Consider the following 19249-nt stretch of genomic DNA (forward strand, 5'->3'; position numbering starts at 1 on the left):
CCCCCCTCCCCCCACCTCCCCCTCCCTCCCTCCCTCCCTCCCCTCCCCCACCTCCCCCCCTCCCCCACCTCCCCCCCTCCCTCCACCTCCCCCTCCCTCCCTCCCTCCCCTCCCTCCCCCCCTTCCCCCCCTCCCTCCCCCCCCTTCCCCCCCTCCCTCCCCCCACCTCCCCCTCCCTCCCTCCCTCCCCCCACCTCACCCTCCCTCCCTCCCTCCCTCCCTCCCCCCACCTCCCCCCCTCCCCCCACCTCCCCCTCCCTCCCTCCCCCCACCTCCCCCTCCCTCCCTCCCCCTCCCCCTCCCTCCCTCCCTCCCCCCACCTCCCCCTCCCTCCCTCCCTCCCCTCCTCCCCTCCCCCTCCCTCCCCTCCCTCCCCTCCCCCCTCCCCCTCCCTCCCTCCCCCCACCTCCCCCTCCCTCCCTCCCCCCACCTCCCCCTCCCTCCCTCCCCCCACCTCCCCCTCCCTCTCTCCCTCCCCCCACCTCCCCCTCCCTCTCTCCCTCCCCCCACCTCCCCCTCCCTCCCTCCCCCCACCTCCCCCTCCCTCCCCCCCCACCTCCCCCTCCCTCCCTCCCCCTCCCCCTCCCTCCCCCCACCTCCCCCTCCCTCCCTCCCTCCCCCCACCTCCCCCCACCTCCCCCCCTCCCCCCACCTCCCCCCACCTCCCCCCTCCCCCCACCTCCCCCTCCCTCCCTCCCTCCCCCCACCTCACCCTCCCTCCCTCCCTCCCCCCACCTCCCCCTCCCTCCCTCCCCCCACCTCCCCCCCTCCCTCCCCCTCCCTCCCCCCACCTCCCCCTCCCTCCCTCCCTCCCCCCACCTCCCCCCCTCCCCCCACCTCCCCCCACCTCCCCCCCTCCCCCCACCTCCCCCTCCCTCCCTCCCCCCCCTACCTCCCTCCCCCCCCTCCCTCCCCCCACCTCCCCCTCCCTCCCTCCCTCCCCCCACCTCCCCCCACCTCCCCCCCTCCCCCCACCTCCCCCTCCCTCCCTCCCTCCCCCCACCTCCCCCCACCTCCCCCCCTCCCCCCACCTCCCCCCCTCCCCCCACCTCCCCCTCCCTCCCTCCCTCCCCCCCTACCTCCCCCCTCCCTCCCCCCCACCTTCCCCCTCCCTCCCCCTCCCCCTCCCCCTCCCTCCCTCCCTCCCCCCCTCCCCCCACCTCCCCCTCCCTCCCTCCCCCCACCTCTCTCTCCCTCCCCCCACCTCCCCCTCCCTCCCTCCCCCCACCTCCCCCTCCCTCCCCCCCCACCTCCCCCTCCCTCCCTCCCCCCACCTCCCCCTCCCTCCCTCCCCCCACCTCCCCCTCCCTCCCTCCCCCCACCTCCCCCTCCCTCCCTCCCCCCACCTCCCCCTCCCTCCCCCCACCTCCCCCTCCCTCCCTCCCCCTCCCCCTCCCTCCCTCCCCCCCCTACCTCCCCCCTCCCTCCCCCTCCCCCTCCCTCCCTCCCTCCCCCCACCTCCCCCTCCCTCCCTCCCCCCACCTCCCCCTCCCCCCACCTCCCCCTCCCTCCCTCCCCCCACCTCCCCCTCCCTCCCCCCACCCAGCTCCCCCTCCCTCCCCCCACCTCCCCCTCCCTCTCTCCCTCCCCCCACCTCCCCCTCCCTCCCTCCCCCCACCTCCCCCTCCCTCCCTCCCCCCACCTCCCCCTCCCTCCCCCCCCACCTCCCCCTCCCACGCCCCACCTCCCCCTCCCTCCCTCCCCCCACCTCCCCCTCCCTCCCCCCACCTCCCCCTCCCTCCCCCCACCTCCCCCTCCCTCCCTCCCTCCCCCCACCTCCCCCCACCTCCCCCCCTCCCCCCACCTCCCCCTCCCTCCCTCCCCCCCTACCTCCCCCCTCCCTCCCCCTCCCCCTCCCCCTCCCTCCCTCCCTCCCCCTCCCCCCCTCCCCCCACCTCCCCCTCCCTCCCTCCCCCTCCCTCCCTCCCCCCACCTCCCCCTCCCTCCCTCCCTCCCCTCCCCCACCTCCCCCCCTCCCTCCACCTCCCCCTCCCCCCCCTCCCTCCCTCCCCTCCCCCCCCTTCCCCCCCTCCTTCCCCCCACCTCCCCCTCCCTCCCTCCCTCCCCCCACCTCACCCTCCCTCCCTCCCTCCCTCCCTCCCCTCCCCCACCTCCCCCCCTCCCTCCACCTCCCCCTCCCTCCCCTCCCCCCCTCCCTCCCCCCACCTCACCCTCCCTCCCTCCCTCCCCCCACCTCCCCCTCCCTCCCTCCCTCCCCCCACCTCCCCCTCCCTCCCTCCCTCCCCTCCCCCACCTCCCCCCCTCCCTCCACCTCCCCCTCCCTCCCCTCCCCCCCCTCCCTCCCCCCACCTCACCCTCCCTCCCCCCACCTCCCCCTCCCTCCCTCCCTCCCCCCACCTCCCCCTCCCTCCCTCCCTCCCCCCACCTCCCCCTCCCTCCCTCCCCCTCCCCCTCCCTCCCTCCCTCCCCCCACCTCCCCCTCCCTCCCTCCCTCCCCTCCCCCTCCCCCTCCCTCCCCTCCCCCTCCCCCTCCCTCCCCTCCCCCCCTCCCCCTCCCTCTCTCCCTCCGCCCACCTCCCCCTCCCTCTCTCCCTCCCCCCACCTCCCCCTCCCCCCACCTCCCCCTCCCTCCCCCCCCACCTCCCCCTCCCTCCCTCCCCCCACCTCCCCCTCCCTCCCTCCCCCCACCTCCCCCTCCCTCCCTCCCCCCACCTCCCCCTCCCCCCCTCCCCCCCTACCTCCCCCTCCCCCTCCCTCCCTCCCCCCCTCCCCCCACCTCCCCCCACCTCCCCCCCTCCCCCCACCTCCCCCTCCCTCCCTCCCCCCCCTACCTCCCTCCCCCCCTACCTCCCTCCCCCTCCCCCTCCCTCCCTCCCTCCCCCCCTCCCCCTTCCTCCCTCCCTCCCCCCCTCCCCCTTCCTCCCTCCCTCCCCCCCTCCCCCTTCCTCCCTCCCTCCCCCCCCTCCCCCTCCCTCCCTCCCCCCCCTCCCCCTCCCTCCCTCCCTCCCCCCACCTCCGCCTCCCTCCCTCCCTCCCCCCACCTCCCCCTCCCTCCCTCCCTCCCCCCACCTCCCCCCACCTCCCCCCCTCCCCCCACCTCCCCCTCCCTCCCTCCCCCCCCTCCCCCCACCTCCCCCTCCCTCCCTCCCCCCCTCCCCCCCCCTACCTCCCCCCCCTCCCCTCCCCCCCCCCTCCCTCCCCCCCCTTCCCCCCTCCCCCCCTCCCCCCCTCCCCCCCCTTCCCCCTCTCCCTCCCCCCCCTCCCCCCCTCCCTCCCCCCCCTTCCCTCCCTCCCCTTCCTCCCCCCCTTCCCTCCCCCCCTTCCCCCCCTCCCTCTCCCCCCTTCCCCCCCTCCCTCCCCCCCCTCTTCCCTCCCTCCCCCGCTCCCCCTCCCCCGCTCCCCCTCCCCCCTCCCCCTCCCCCCCCCACCTCCCCCTCCCTCCCCCCCACCTCCCCCTCCCCCTCCCTCCCTCCCCCCCCCACCTCCCCCTCCCTCCCTCCCCCCCACCTCCCCCTCCCTCCCTCCCCCCCCACCTCCCCCTCCCTCCCCTCCCCCACCTCCCCCCTCCCTCCACCTCCCCCTCCCTCCCTCCCTCCCTCCCCTCCCCCCCTTCCCCCCCTCCCTCACCCCACCTCCCCCTCCCTCCCTCCCTCCCCCCACCTCACCCTCCCTCCCTCCCTCCCTCCCCTCCCCCACCTCCCCCCTCCCTCCACCTCCCCCTCCCTCCCCTCCCCCCCTCCCTCCCCCCACCTCACCCTCCCTCCCTCCCTCCCCCCACCTCCCCCTCCCTCCCTCCCTCCCCCCACCTCCCCCTCCCTCCCTCCCTCCCTCCACCTCCCCCCACCTCCCCCCCTCCCCCCACCTCCCCCTCCCTCCCTCCCCCTCCCCCTCCCTCCCTCCCTCCCCCCACCTCCCCCTCCCTCCCTCCACCTCCCCCTCCCTCCCTCCCTCCCCTCCCCCTCCCCCTCCCTCCCTCCCTCCCCTCCCCCTCCCCCTCCCTCCCTCCCTCCCCTCCCCCTCCCTCCCCTCCCCCCCTCCCCCTCCCTCCCCTCCCCCCTCCCCCTCCCTCCCTCCCCCCACCTCCCCCTCCCTCTCTCCCTCCCCCCACCTCCCCCTCCCCCCACCTCCCCCTCCCTCCCCCCACCTCCCCCTCCCTCCCCCCCCACCTCCCCCTCCCTCCCTCCCCCCACCTCCCCCTCCCTCCCTCCCCCCACCTCCTCCTCCCTCCCTCCCCCCCTCCCCCTTCCTCCCTCCCTCCCCCCCCTCCCCCTCCCTCCCTCCCCCCACCTCCCCCTCCCTCCCTCCCTCCCCCACCTCCGCCTCCCTCCCTCCCTCCCCCTCCCTCCCTCCCTCCCCCCACCTCCCCCCACCTCCCCCCTCCCCCCACCTCCCCCCCTCCCCCCACCTCCCCCTCCCTCCCTCCCCCCCCTCCCCCCACCTCCCCCTCCCTCCCTCCCCCCCTCCCCCCCTCCCCCCCCTACCTCCCCCCCTTCCCCCCTACCTCCCCCCCTTCCCCTCCCTCCCCCCCTCCCTCCCCCCCTTCCCCCCTCCCCCCTCCCCCCCTTCCCCCTCTCCCTCCCCCCCCCCTTCCCCCTCTCCCCCCCTCCCTCCCCCCCCTTCCCTCCTCCCCTTCCTCCCCCCCTTCCCTCCCCCCCTTCCCCCCCTCCCTCCCCCCCTCTTCCCTCCCTCCCCCCCTCCCTCCCCCCCTCCCTCCCCCGCTCCCCCCCCACCTCCCCCTCCCTCCCCCCCACCTCCCCCTCCCCCTCCCTCCCTCCCCCCCCACCTCCCCCTCCCTCCCTCCCCCCCCACCTCCCCCTCCCTCCCTCCCCCCCCACCTCCCCCTCCCTCCCCCCCACCTCCCCCTCCCCCCCCCACCTCCCCCTCCCCCCCTCCCTCCCTCACCCACCTCCCCCTCCCCCCCACCTCCCCCTCCCTCCCCCCTCCCCCCCCACCTCCCCCTCCCTCCCTCCCCCCCTTCCCCCCCTCCCTCCCCCCCTCCCTCCCCCCCCTTCCTCCCCCCTCCCCCCCCACCTCCCCCTCCCTCCCTCCCCCCCCACCTCCCCCTCCCCCCCCACCTCCCCCTCCCTCCCTCCCCCCCCACCTCCCCCTCCCTCCCTCCCCCCCCACCTCCCCCTCCCTCCCCCCCCCTCCCCCCCACCTCCCACTCCCCCCCCACCTCCCCCTCCCTCCCTCCCCCCCCACCTCCCCCTCCCTCCCTCCCCCCCCACCTCCCCCTCCCTCCCCACCTCCCCCTCCCTCCCTCCCCCCCACCTCCCCCTCCCTCCCTCCCCCCCACCTCCCCCTCCCTCCCTCCCCCCCTCCCTCCCCCCCTTCCTCCCCCTCCCTCCCTCCCCCCCCACCTCCCCCTCCCTCCCTCCCCCCCTTCCTCCCCCCCCCTCCCTCCCCCCCTTCCTCCCCCCTCCCTCCCCCCCCTTCCCCCCCACCTCCCCCTCCCTCCCTCCCCCCCACCTCCCCCTCCCTCCCCCCCCACCTCCCCCTCCCTCCCTCCCCCCCCACCTCCCCCTCCCTCCCTCCCCCCCCACCTCCCCCTCCCTCCCTCCCCCCCCCTCCCCCTCCCTCCCTCCCCCCCCACCTCCCCCTCCCTCCCTCCCCCCCACCTCCCCCTCCCTCCCTCCCCCCCCACCTCCCCCTCCCCCCCCACCTCCCCCTCCCTCCCTCCCCCCCACCTCCCCCTCCCCCCCCTCCCCCCCACCTCCCCCTCCCCCCCACCTCCCCCTCCCTCCCTCCCTCCCCCCCCACCTCCCCCTCCCCCCCTCCCTCCCCCCCCTTCCTCCCCCCTCCCTCCCCCCCCTTCCTCCCCGCCTCCCCCCCCTCCCTCCCTCCCTCCCTCCCCTCCCTCCCCCCCCACCTCCCCCCCTCCCTCCCCCCCCACCTCCCCCTCCCTCCCTCCCTCCCCCCCACCTCCCCCTCCCTCCCTCCCTCCCTCCCTCCCCACCTCCCTCCCCCCCCACCTCCCTCCCCCCCCACCTCCCCCCCCACCTCCCCCCCCCATGTGGCAATTGAGCCCTCTGTTGGAGGGGATCACTCTGCATCACAAACCAACCGTTCAGCCAACTGAATTTGAATAGAGTTTAGGATTGGAGAGCAATCCATGCAATTGTATTTTTTTTAATGAATGTTTCTCACTGGCAAACTTTTAAAAACCAGCTCAGCCATACAGGCGAGATCAGTTCCTGATCTCAGCTGAATTTTTTGATCTCAGGTGGGTCAGCATTAGGAGTTCAGTGATTGGAATGAATTCTCATGAATTTAGCGAGAGAGATATTACACGTGAATAGATCAATGTTTTGAAAAGCGGATGAGATATGAGCAAAAGTTTTTAATTGATGTGGAAGACCAGCCACAATCATCATCAACGGTGGAGCAGGCTTGAGCGGCCATGCAACATTGTGCTGCCGCTATTTGACTTGTTCTGTGAAGAGGAAGGAAAATGGTCAAAGTTTCAAAAATGCTGAAGACCACATCATTCTACAACCTCAAAATTTGATTGTGTTCAGCATATTATCACTACTGGTACCCTTAAATCCTGGTCTATCATCTCAGCAACTCTACTCTGCCCAAAAGCTGGTTACTTGTGAAATTTTTGAAGAATCTTCCCAAGTCTGAAAATCATTTTTTCTTTTTGTAGAATCAGAGTTGGCGTGTGGAAGGAGGTCTCCTGGCATTTCATAGCTCTTTGAAATAACTCCCCAATTCGTCCCCCTCTGCTGTGCACTGACTTCAACCACTTTCTAATCTCTTTAATGGATGGGAACTTTTGAAGGCATCCGGAATGAGTATTAATGATCCCAGAATACCACTGAGCCTTATTAAGTTGTTAGTTCTGATGATCAAGAGCTTGATCAAAGAGGATTCTTTTAAAAAGTGCCTTAAAAGAGGAAAGGTACAGAGGCTAAGAGGTGGAGGAAGTCTCTTCTTGGGTTTGAAGCCTACACAATTAAATGTTTGGCAACCAGTAGTGGGCCATTTAAAATCAAGAGTGGGCAAGAGGGCTTAATTAGATGAGTGCAGATATCCTGAAGTATGGTTGGACTGGTGGAGATTACCAAAATAGCGATAGGCAGAGCCAAGGAACAATTTGGAAACAAAAATGAGAATTTAATAAAATTACTGTTAATACTATCAGTTAGGTAGCAAGTACAGAGAAAAGGATTTGGTTCAAGATGAGACTCGGGCAGTGGAGTTTTAGACGACCTCAAGTGTTCAATGGGCAAATGTGGAACTCTAGCAGGGAATGCATTGGACTTGTCACGTCCGGAAGTGAAGTAGTTCTAGTTGAAGGTTTCACTGCTAATGAGGCAAGACAAGAGACAGCTTTAGGGATTGCATGAATGTGTGGTCGGACGTTCATCATGGGATAAACAAGATGCCAAGGTTGTGCTGAGACAAGCGTAACATTACATTGTTGCCAAGGGGGAGTAATGCAGTCAGTAGGTAGTGAATAGAGATTGGTGTGGGGACCACAAGCAGTGGTCTTCCCAGTTTTAAATTGTTGTCTCTACATAGTTCCGCAACTTTATGTTCTGTTCAAAGAGCATGACTGACGAGAACGCAGAAGTTAGCCATTTGTTTACTTGTCAATATATCTTGATTTTTCCATCATGTTCTCCAATTATTTCCAAAACCTGTGCAGTGTACTAAGTGAACCATTCAAACCTTAAAAGGAAATGTTAAAATTGTGGAATAGAAAGTTAAATTTATTTTATTGAAAATTTAAATAAATTACATGAAGGTTTGACCAAGACTGAAAGGAATTAAATGGAACACCAGATGAATAAAACAAGCAGTAGTAAGGTGGTATTAGCTGGATGTTCCTGAAGAAAGAGAACACAGCCAACCTTTCTTCCATCAGGGAGATTAATTGTGTGGTGTCAGACACATTCGATTAAATCATTCCTTCTGTCTTTACTGTCTGACTGTACTATGGTTGTAATATTTCCTTTTTTAAAGGCTCAAGGTTCGACATACTTCTCATTTTATAAATTTTAAGAAGCTGGCTAATTATCAAGTCATGGTAGGATTGAAAACACATTCTATAACTGTTTGAAGTCAGAAGTCACATGACACCAGCTTGTCATCCAACAGGTTCATTTGAAATCTCACAAGCTTTTGGAGTGCGCCCCTCCATCAGGTGCAGTTAGTGAGATGACCACACAGACACACAGCTTATAAGCAGAGAGATCAAAAGATCATAGAATTGGCCTGAGTGGAGTGTCAGATAATAACTCTATGCAGGCGTCCAAGAGTGTTATAGGCAAGGAGAGTGTTTATACAGTCAATATCAGTGCTGTGCTGTCATGATAATCTGGCAGCGCAACAGGCATGTACAAAAGGTGACATCTCAGGTCAGACTCTGACTTGTAGTTGAGAGGCTTGTGTTCAGAATCTGTCTCAGAGTTTTAACCTTTATTTCAAAAGCAGGAATTTACAAGATGCCACACTGACTGACTGTAACTACAAGTTGTGTGCTTTTTCAACAAAATATCTGCAAATAAACAAACATCCTGGATGAAGACTTATTATCTGACACTCCACTCTCACCAGTTGTATGATCTTTTGATCTGTCTGCTTATAAATTGTGTGTCTGTGTGTTTTCCTCTCTGACCGCACGTGATGAAGGGACTGCATTCCAAAAGCTTGTGTGATTTCAAATAAACCTGTCAGATTATAACCTGATGCCATGTGACTTCTGACTTTGTCCATCCTAGTCCAACACCAGCACCTCCACATTATAAGTGTTTGGAACCAAGTCAGTGCAACAGGCATAGGTCGAACATTTGACTTTGGAAGGATGCCTCGTGTCGACAAATTCATTAATAACAAAGGATTTCTCCATTATGCCATCTTTCGTAACATGCTGCGTCTCACAGTCATAATGAAAGGATGCCCACTTCAATTTAGCAGCGCCAAGAACAGTTATGGACATTTTTAGCATGGGAGGAGGCCATTCAGCCTATTTTATCTGTACCAGCTCTCTCCCAGAGCAGCAAAATTAATCCTTTTCTCAAACTCATGCCACATATTTCACAGGATTGAAATATATAGGTACATAGTTAAGAGATTTTAACATCAAGTGAGCAGTTCTCGCACTTCACCTTGTCACTAAAAATTGAAAACGTGACTTACAAAGAGTGAGTCTTTATTTTGTTCTGTTGTGATGATGAAGAAGATGCAAGACAAAGTGTTGGAACTGGCCTCTGGAACTTAGAAACTTTTAAATGTGTTTATAAAATGAATTCTGTGCGCATTTACTAAAAGCAGTTTTATGGAAGGAAAAGGTACTAAAGAAGATTTGGTGTATTGCACTTGATGCTATTATACTCCAACCTGTGAAAACAGAACTCTACGACTGTGAGTGTTGAGTTCTGAGAGGGTGCTATCTTGTTTGAATTTACATTGCTAAGACTAGACCTATTTTCCCAACAGCAAAATTGGTAATCCAGCAAGAAATGGATATTGGTTTCTCGCATTTGTTGGCTGTAAGTGTCTGTATAAAGTTTGAGTCCAGTTTCCTTATATACAGGTGCTTAACCTGCTTATACAGTTTGAACATTTGTTGTGCCCATGAAAGTTTTTTTAATGGTTTCACCTCCAGTTTTTTTCTTTCTACATATTTGGTATTTTTTCAGGGTAAGGACTGCCTGCAAAATCTGAGATTGGGTTTTGAAAGACATCAGCTTTTATTTTGGAGATAATGGTAACTGTAGATGCTGGAGAATGTGAGATAACAACGTGTGGAGCTGGATGAACACAGCAGGCCAAGCAGCATCTCACGAGCACAAAAGCTGACGTTTCGGACCTCGACCCTTCATCAGAAAAGGGGGAGGGAGAGAGGGTTCTGAAATAAGTAGGGAGAGAGGGGGAGGCGGATTGAAGATGGATGGAGGAGAAGATAGGTGGAGAGGAGAGCATGGGTGGGGAGGTAGGGAGGGGATAGGTCAGTCTGGGGAGGCCGGACAGGTCAAGGGGGCGGGATGAGGTTAGTAGGTAGGAAATGGGGGTGCAGCATGAGGTGGGAGAGGGGAATAGGTGAGAGGAAGAATAGGTTAGGGAGGCGGGGACGAGCTGGGCTGATTTTGGGATGCAATGGGAGGACCGGAGATTTTGAAGCTTGTGAAATCCACATTGATACCATTGGGCTGCAAGTTTCCCAAGCGGACTATGAGTTGCTGTTCCTGCAACCTTGGGGTGGCATCATTATGGCACTGCAGGAGGCCCAGGATGGGCATGTCCTCTAAGGATTGGGAGGAGGAGTTGAAATGGTTCAATACTGGGAGGTGCAGTTGTTTATTGCAAACTGAGCATAGGTGTTCTGTAAAGCGGTCCCCAAGCCTCCGCATCGTTTCCCCAATGTAGAGGAAGCCACAACGGGTACAGCGGATGTTTTGGATATTTCTGAAGCATTGATTTTCATTCAAAGTTGGTTGGATTTTGCTGAAGCAATAGACATAACTCACTATGACGTAGACCATGTCAGAGATAACGTTTCGAGTCCTTTGACCCTTCCTCAGAACTCACTCTTCACTGATGCTGCCAGACCGGCTGAGCTTTCCCAGCAACTTCTGTTTTTGTTCCTGATTTACAGTGCCCACAGTTCTTTTGTTTTTATGACACAGACAAAACTTGATCTCTGCAGGTAGCATGATGCTGCATTCTCCAACTTCCATGCCTTTTTGTAATATAATATTGTCCTTTTAGTACAGAAGTGGCTTTTTTTTTGTTTGTTTTAACTTCTGCACATACTTTCTTTGCAGGTTAAAAGTCTGTGCCTTTTCAGTTCACTGCAGTGCTGCATAATGAAGACTTTCAACATTCTTATTTTAAAAAAGTAGAAAATCAGTGTTGTTTGTTTTCCAAAATGTGATGTGCAAGTGCAACACTTAACAGTGTGTTCATCAAACTATTGTTTCCTTTGATCTTTGTATTGCAGAAATTTCTAGAATCATTTCATATATATTTTCCTTGATATATTTTAGCAGCTTTCCTGGAGCAAGTCTGTTTTCCTTAGGATGAGACTAGTTTCAGACATACTCCCTTTATTATGAGATTTGATTGGGGTAAAGCGAGGAGGATTTTTATTCACTGAGACACACATGACTATATATTTAAAGCATTGGAAAATGCATCCTGTTCGGACTGTCATGTTATCTGGTGTTTGTACCAGGCTTTCTGATGAAGTGCAAATGATTAAGGATGCTAATGGATGCTATATGTTATTACAAGAGGAAATAAACATACAAGTAAGGATTTTGTGCCACAGTTATACATAGCATTGAAGCCATACCTCAATTATGGCATATAATATAAGTTGCCTCATTTAAGGAGGCAGTTCAGATTTAGGTTTACTAGAACAATACTTGCAATTAATGGGTTGTCTTATGAAGTAAGATCAGAAGGACTGGGAAGGATGAGAAGGACCTCCTCTCTACCTATCGTCTCTTCTCTCCATCTTCGGTCGGCCTCCCCCTCTCTCCCTATTTATTCCAGTTCCCTCTCCCCATCCCCCTCTCTGATGAAGAGTCTAGGCCCGAAACATCAGCTTTTGTGCTCCTGAGATGCTGCTTGGCCTGCTGTGTTCATCCAGCTCCACACTTGGTGATCTTAGAAGGACTGGGCTTGTTTTTGCTGAAGTTGAGAAGAGGAAGGAGGTGATTTCCTTGAAGTATATTTGATTCTGAATGGTCTTCACAAGGAATATGTAGAAGGATTTTTCCTATACTTTGGCGAGCGCAGAACTAGGGACACTTATGCAAAATTTGACGTTGCCACTTAAGGACAGATGAGCAGAGCATTTTTTTCTCTGATAGTTGTATGACATTGGAACTAGCTGCCTCCTAAGATGATAGAGTTGGGGTCATTGAATATTTTAAGGTGGATTTAGATTCTGGTAAGGCAGGGAAAAGGCCTCTATTAGTTGGAGTCATACCAAGCACAAAAGAAAAGGTTTGTGGTTGTTAGACATAGTCGTCTCACCTCCAGGACAACTCTGTAGGAGTTCCTCAGGGCAGTGTCCAGTGCCCAAACATCTATGCTGCTTCAGCATCCTTCTATAAAGTCAGAAGTGGGGATGTTTGCTGATGACTGCACAATGTTCAGTACCATTTCCAACTCCCTCGATAATAAAGCAGTCCATGTTCAAATGCAGCAAGACCAATATATTATCCAGGCTTAGGCTGTTACAGTGCGAGGTAACATTTGCACCACACAAGTGCCAAGCAATGGTCATCTCCAACAAGGGAGATTTTAGCCATCATCTCTTGACATTTAATGCTGCTACCATCGCCGACTCCCCTACCATCAACATCACGGGTGTTGGTATTGACCAGAAACTGAACAAGATCAGCCACATAAATACTATGGATTCAAGAACAGGCCACCCTGTTGTGTGCAGGTGATTTTCATCACTCCATTTTTAACAAGATTTAACTGGAAATTTGGGATTTGTCATATTTCTGAAGAGTCGAACGGCAGCATGCTTTTCTTTTCGTTAATTCTTTGTAATTTATTGCATTTAAAACTCCTATTGCCAGAAAACGAAATTATGTGGCTGAGCGACTTCTTTCGAATGTCTTGTGAGAAGTGCCATTCAAAGGTTACACATTGTTACCTTGTGATCAGTTTGGATCAGTCGGGCAGGAAATAAGATGAGGCTGGGGGTGGGAAGATTTTGAAGCAGGTACTTCAGGGAAAGTAGCCTCTCCCTCCAGTCAAACCCTCCAACCCTGGCAATGTTCTTGTAAATCTTTTCTGAACCCTTTCAAGTTTCATGACAACTTTCCTATAGCAAGGAAGCCTGAATCGAATGCAGTATTCCAAAAATGGCCTAACCAATGTCCTTTGTAGCTGCAACGTGACTTCCTAACTTCTATATTGAGTGCTGTGACCAACAAAAGCAAGCATATTAAACACCTACTTCACTACCTGCAACTCCACTTTGAAGGAACTCTGAAACTGCACCCCAAGTTTGTTTGGCGACACTGCTGAGGACCTTACCTTTAAGTGTATAAGTTCTGCCCTGATTTGCCCACCAAAACCTAAAACCCTTTTCACATTAAACCTAATTGTCTGCTATTTGCTTGGTGGTATGTATAAAAAGGGAAGAGTTTATGCTTGTTCAGGCAACCCATACCCGACATTCAGAGGTTGTTTTCCTAATGGCTTGAATTGGAACTGCTTAACAGAATGAGTTTTGGGATGCCTCAGGATGTCTTTATATATGCTGTGCATCAGGCAGGTGTCAAATTGTAATTTCACATACAGTTCTGCATACAGATAGCATAACGTAAGAAAGAAGAACAGGACTAAGTAGAATTATCCTTCAAAGCCTTGTTGAGTTGATTTGTCCTGTTTTGTTACTTCTACATTTATTAAATCCACTTTTTTTAAAGCATTCTTTCACAGGATGAGGGCACTGCTGGCAAGGCTAACATTTGTTTCCCGTCCAGGAATGGCTTGGTGGGCCATTTTGGAAGTCAGTAGAGAGTCAGCCATATTCCTGTGAATTTGAAGTCATATACCAGAATTGCTAAGGAAAGCAGATTCTCTTCCCTAAAGAATACATTAGTGAATTCAGTTTTCTGTTACAAGAATCTATGATAGTTTCATCGTCACTGTTACTTTTAACTCGAGATCTTTATTAATTAAATGTCATTTCCAGCAGATGCTTTTGTATTTTATATTTAATATTAGGATTTTAGTTTTAACTTAATTTCTTCTTTACATTTCATCATTAATTTCAGGATGTTTCTCAGATTTTGTATACTTCCTCTCCATGAGGCTTTTAAAGAAGAAATTGCCCCAGTCAAACAAGAAGTCAAAATATTAAATGATCTGGCCAGTCAGTTATCTCCACTTATGTCTCTTTATCTCCAAAGATTTCTCACCAACTTGATGACCTAAATATGAGGTGGAAATTCATACAGGTAACAATGAAAACATTTTCAAAGCCAGCCAATCTGTTGTAGAATGTACAAATGAAAGCGTGTACAAATAATTTGGCTTCAAACATATGAGCAAGATAAAGAACCCTTTCAATTGAAGCAAGCAATTAATATTTTATTATCATGGTTTATGAAGTTATTCAATTTTATAATATTTCTTTTTCAAAAATACAATGTTCTGGTCTGTAGTCTGCACTTTAGAATGGAGTCGCAAAACAAAATCCAAATAGTGAGAGATGTGAGCATCCAAACCACAGTCTGAAATGGTTCAGGACTGGAACAATTTGAATATATTCATGATGAAGCTGCAGGTAGCAGATATTTTTCCCAATCCATCTAAAAGAATTTGGAATTGGACCATTGTGATAACTGCGGTACACTTCAGTATTATGTATTGTTTCATATATTTTAAGTCCCTGAGGAAGACAAACTTGAATGAATTACAACAAAGATATACTTGATGCATTGAAGGGAAGAATGACACAAAATTGTATGAACTGCATGTATTTCTTCCAATTGAGCAGATTTTCATTGATGTCAGCAAAGTAGTACATGAAAATTTCCTTTATCCCAAAAGTCTCATGAAATGTTTTACTGAGCAAATTATTTCAGTCTCGTTCTGTGGCAGTAACTCGCTTGGCCATGTAGCACAGTAAAACTCCTTATCGGTTCTAGAAAGCAGACAAAAACATAAGAAATAGCACCAGGATCTGGATGTTCTTCCTCTCGACCCTGCCTCACCGTCCGATAAGAACATGGCTGACCTGCCCAGGACTCAACTCCTCTTCCATCCCAACTTCTCAGAGCGCTCAACTTCTCTATTTCAAAAATCTTATCGACCACCTTGTTTAAATACTTTCAGTGATCTACCTTTCACAATTCTCTTGTATTCTAAACAATCGCTACCTGCTGAGAGAAGAAATTCCTTTGCATCTCCGGTTTCAATAAATGTTCCCTTCTTCTGTAACTATGTTGCTGAGTTTGAGATTTCCACACTAATGGAAACATTGTCTTCACATCTAGCCTGTCAAGCCCCCTCAAAATTTTGTGTTTCAGTAAGATCACCCCTCATTCTTCTAAACTTGAATGAATAAAGACCTTCTGTGCAACCATTCTTGATAAATCATGATCCGATGAATCAGCCCAGTGAGTCTCTTTGGAACTGCTTCCCATGGCTGTGTATCCTTTCTTGTATTTCTCCAAGTGTGACCTCCTCAATAGCCTGATCAGTTGCAAAAAAGCTTCCCCATTTTTGAACTAAAACCTCCTTCCAATAAAGGCCAAAATTCCATTTGCCTTCTTAATTACTTGAATTACCATCGTCATGGCTCACCTCAAATCCAACCTACAAAAGTGCTTTGATCCTTTGCAATTCACCTCCCACTGCAACAGGTCTCCAGTTGGTACCGTCTCCCTGGCCTGACAGTCATCCCTGGAATGTCTGGATAACAAGGATACCTACATCAGGCTTATTGATCGGAGCTCCACCCTCCACACTAATTCCAAACAATCTCCTCTGAATCGGAGACCTAGGCCTCAGCATCCCTCTCTGTAACAGGATTCTTGACTTCCTCACCCAGAGACCGCAAACAGTAAGGATAGGTGACAACACTTCCTCCACCGTAAGCCTCAACACCGGTGCCCAGCAAAGCTGCGTACTCAGGCCCCTACTCTAGACTCTTTATGCAGTCATGACTTGTTGCCCCCAACTCCATTCACAATTGTGCTGATGACGCTTCCATTGTAGGTCGGACCTCAAACAACAATAAGTCAGATTACAGGAAAAGAAATTGAGTGCTTGCTGGCATGATGGAAAAATAACAATCTGTCCATCAACATAAGCAAAATGAAGGAGCTGGTCATTGATTTCAGGAAGCTTCTGTCTGCAGCAATGGATATCAGTTTGAATAAGCGTACAAATAGATTTAAGAACAGCCTGTTGTGACTTTTGAACGGACCTCTCAAATGTTAATTCTGATCTTTCTGTCTCTCTCTCAGCATCTTCTCTGTGGCTGTAACACTATTCTGCACGTTGTACGGTGTGATTTGCCTATACAGCATGCAAATCAACACTTTTCACAGTATTTCAGTACATGTGACAGCAAAAAAGCAATCAGTCAGCTGCATGCTAGTATGTGTTTCATGGACTAGAGCATCCAAGTCCCCTACCGTGCATTTTTTTAAGAGTCCTCCTCTATTTAAGGAAGAGTCTATCTTTTGATTCTTCCTACCAAAGTGTACTTTCCTACATTAAACTCGATCTGCCAACTTTTTTCTGACTTGCTCGACCTGTCTATCCCCTTGCAGATTCTTTATGTCCTCATGACAACATTCCCTTACTCTATTTTTGTAGCATCAGCAAATTTGGATGGATTTATGCCTTGTCCCTTCCTCTAAGTTATGAATGTAGATAGTAAATAATTGTAGTTCTAGGACTGATCCCTGTGGCACTCCACCAGTTATGGCTTTCTGGCCTGATAAAGATGGTGGTTAGAAAATAATTGGCTGAACCACTGAAATGAAAAATGTGTAAAAATATGCACTTTCATTGTTTGTGAAATACTTAAATCAGATTGTAGATAATAAAATATAAATATTACAGTCGTTCTTGATGAATACAGTTTATCATTGAGCTTTATGAAAATTCTGAATATAGTTCATGATTTATGATAGCATCAGTTTTCATGCATCTTTATCTGAGAATTCAGATTTGTTTTGTCAAAAATTGTGCTGTACCACACATGATATTTGCTAAATCTGTCCTGTCCCAGCAGTTCAACTTGTTCAGTTTTGAGATAACTTTTGTAAGGACCCCACAGTTGAGCTACCTTGCGTTGATAGCTCACGACACACTTGTTGCATTGAAACAAATGCACCTCAGATCACCTGTCCGTCTGCATTCATCATCTGCTCTGTGTCTATTCTTCCTCTTAGTCACACTGACTTCATTATCTAGTTCCTTACAGGCTGTAGTTATTATCTTGTTACTGCCCACTAACCTGTGCATTTGGCTCCCATCCCCCTGACACACTAGTTTAAATCCTCCCCAACAGCATTAGCAAAAGCAGCCCCGAGGACATTGGCTCCAGGTGTAGACGGTCCAATTTGTAATAGTCCCACCTCCCCCAGAACCGGTCCCAATGTCCCAAAAATCTGAACCCGTCCCTCCTGCACCATCTCTCAAGCCACTCATTTATCCTGCCTATTTCTTCATTTCTACTCTGACAAGCATGTGGCACTGGTAGCAATCCTGAGATTACTACCTCTGAGGTCCTACTTTTTAACTTGGCTCCGAACTCCCTAAATTCTGCATGTAGCACCTCATTGTGTGTTTTTTTAACCCATATCATTGATGCCTATATGCACCATGACAGCTGGTTGTTCACCCTCCCCCTTCGGAATGTCCTACAGTCAATCTGACACATCTCTGACCGGTGGACCTGGGAGGCAACATAGCATGTTTTTGACCATAGAACCGCCTATCTCCTCCCCTTACAATAGAATCCCTGTGGCTATAGCCCTTCCACTCTTTTTCTTGCCCTTCCTGTTTTGGAGGGATATGACCACAGGGGACACCACTGCCTTCCTGCTTCTTTTTCTGCCTTTTGGTCACCCATTCCCTTTCTCCCTCAGCTATCCTCATTAGCGATATGACCAATTTGCTGAATGTACTATTGCGGATGCTCCAAAGTGAGTCCATCCACAGCTCCAGAGCCATCATGCGGTCTAACGAGAGCTGCAGCTGGACACGCTTCCTGCCCGTGAAGGAGTCACGGACATCAGACACGTCCCTGAGCTCCCACATTGAGCAAGAGCAGCATAACACGGGTCTGGGATCTCCTACCATTTTTAGTCTTAAGATCTACTTGGTGCTGCTATAACATCAAATATTAGATGAATGAAATGTAATAAAATTGTACCATGTACACAGATCCTTGCAAGTTACCAACCAGGTTGAGAGGGCTGTTAAGAAGGCATACAGTGTTTTAGCTTTTATTAATAGAGGGATCGAATTCTGGAACCAAGAGGTTATGGTGTAGCTGTAAAAGCTCTGCTGCAGCCGCATTTGGAGTATTGCGTCCAGTTCTGGTCACCGCATTATAAGAAGGATGTGGAAGCTTTGGAAAGTGTGCAGAGGAGATTTACTAGGATGTTGCCTGGTATGGAGCGAAGGTCTTACGAGGAAAGGCTGAGGGACTTGAGGCTGTTTTCATTAGAGAGAAGAAGGTTGAGAGGTGACTTAATTGAAACATCTAAAATAATCAGAGGAGTAGATAGGGTGGATCGGGAAAGCCTTTTCCTGGGATAGTGACGGTGAGCACGAGGGGGCATAGCTTTAAATTGAGGGGTGAAAAATACAGGACAGATGTCAGAGGTAGTTTCTTTACTCAGAGAGCAGGAAGGGAATGGAACGCTTTGCCTGCAACGGTAGTAGATTCGACAGCTTTAGGTACATTGAAGTTGTCATTGGATAAGCATTTGGACGTACATGGAATAGTGTTGGTTAGATGGGCTTGAGATCGGTATGGCAGGTCGGCACAACATCGAGGGCCGAAGGGCCTGTACTGTGCTGTTATGTTCTGTGTTCTATTTATTGTTGAACAGCAGCAGGAGGTGAGGAGGCAGAGACTGCAACCTTGAGGTCACGGAGGGAAGGAAAAAGAGGCTCTTACTTGGAGATTGAGAATCAGGAGAGGGCACAACCCAGAGGTTTGGGAGTGTAGTGAGGCTGCGAGTTTGAGGTCAAGGTGAGGAGAGGCACCAGTTGATGTAGTAGATTAAATGTAATACAGAAAATTGTGAAGTGGTTCAGTTTGGTTGGAAAAACAGTACATCAAATGGAAGGAACCATTCTGAATGGGTGCAGAAGCAGACAGGTTTTGCTGTTATGTGCATAAACCATTCAGTTAAACCACGGCTAGTCTCAACTTCAACTCTATTTGCCTGCTGAAAAGTCATGTCGACTCAAAACATTAGTTTGCTTTCTCTCCATGGCTGATGCCTGACCTACTGTGGTCTCCGGCATTTTTTGTCGTCAGTCTGTTTACCTCCCTTTCTTCTATATCCTTTCGTACCCTTAGCTATCAAAAATAATTTCAGTCACACACATTCTTATTGATCCAGCACCCACATTCTTTTACGAGAGAGTATTTGAGATCTTGACTGTTGTTTGTATTAAGATAAAAGTGCTTCCTGATTTCAGTTCTGAATGGCTTGCCATTGAATCTCATATATTAATAGATAATCTCTGGATGCAAAATGTGTTGGGCAGAAAGGCTTATTTCCGTGCAGTGTGCCACCAAGATTCTAACTCCAGACAAACATAT

This window comes from Stegostoma tigrinum, chromosome 21 (assembly GCF_030684315.1).
Source record: "Stegostoma tigrinum isolate sSteTig4 chromosome 21, sSteTig4.hap1, whole genome shotgun sequence".
In the NCBI taxonomy this organism is placed as follows: Eukaryota; Metazoa; Chordata; class Chondrichthyes; order Orectolobiformes; family Stegostomatidae; genus Stegostoma; species Stegostoma tigrinum.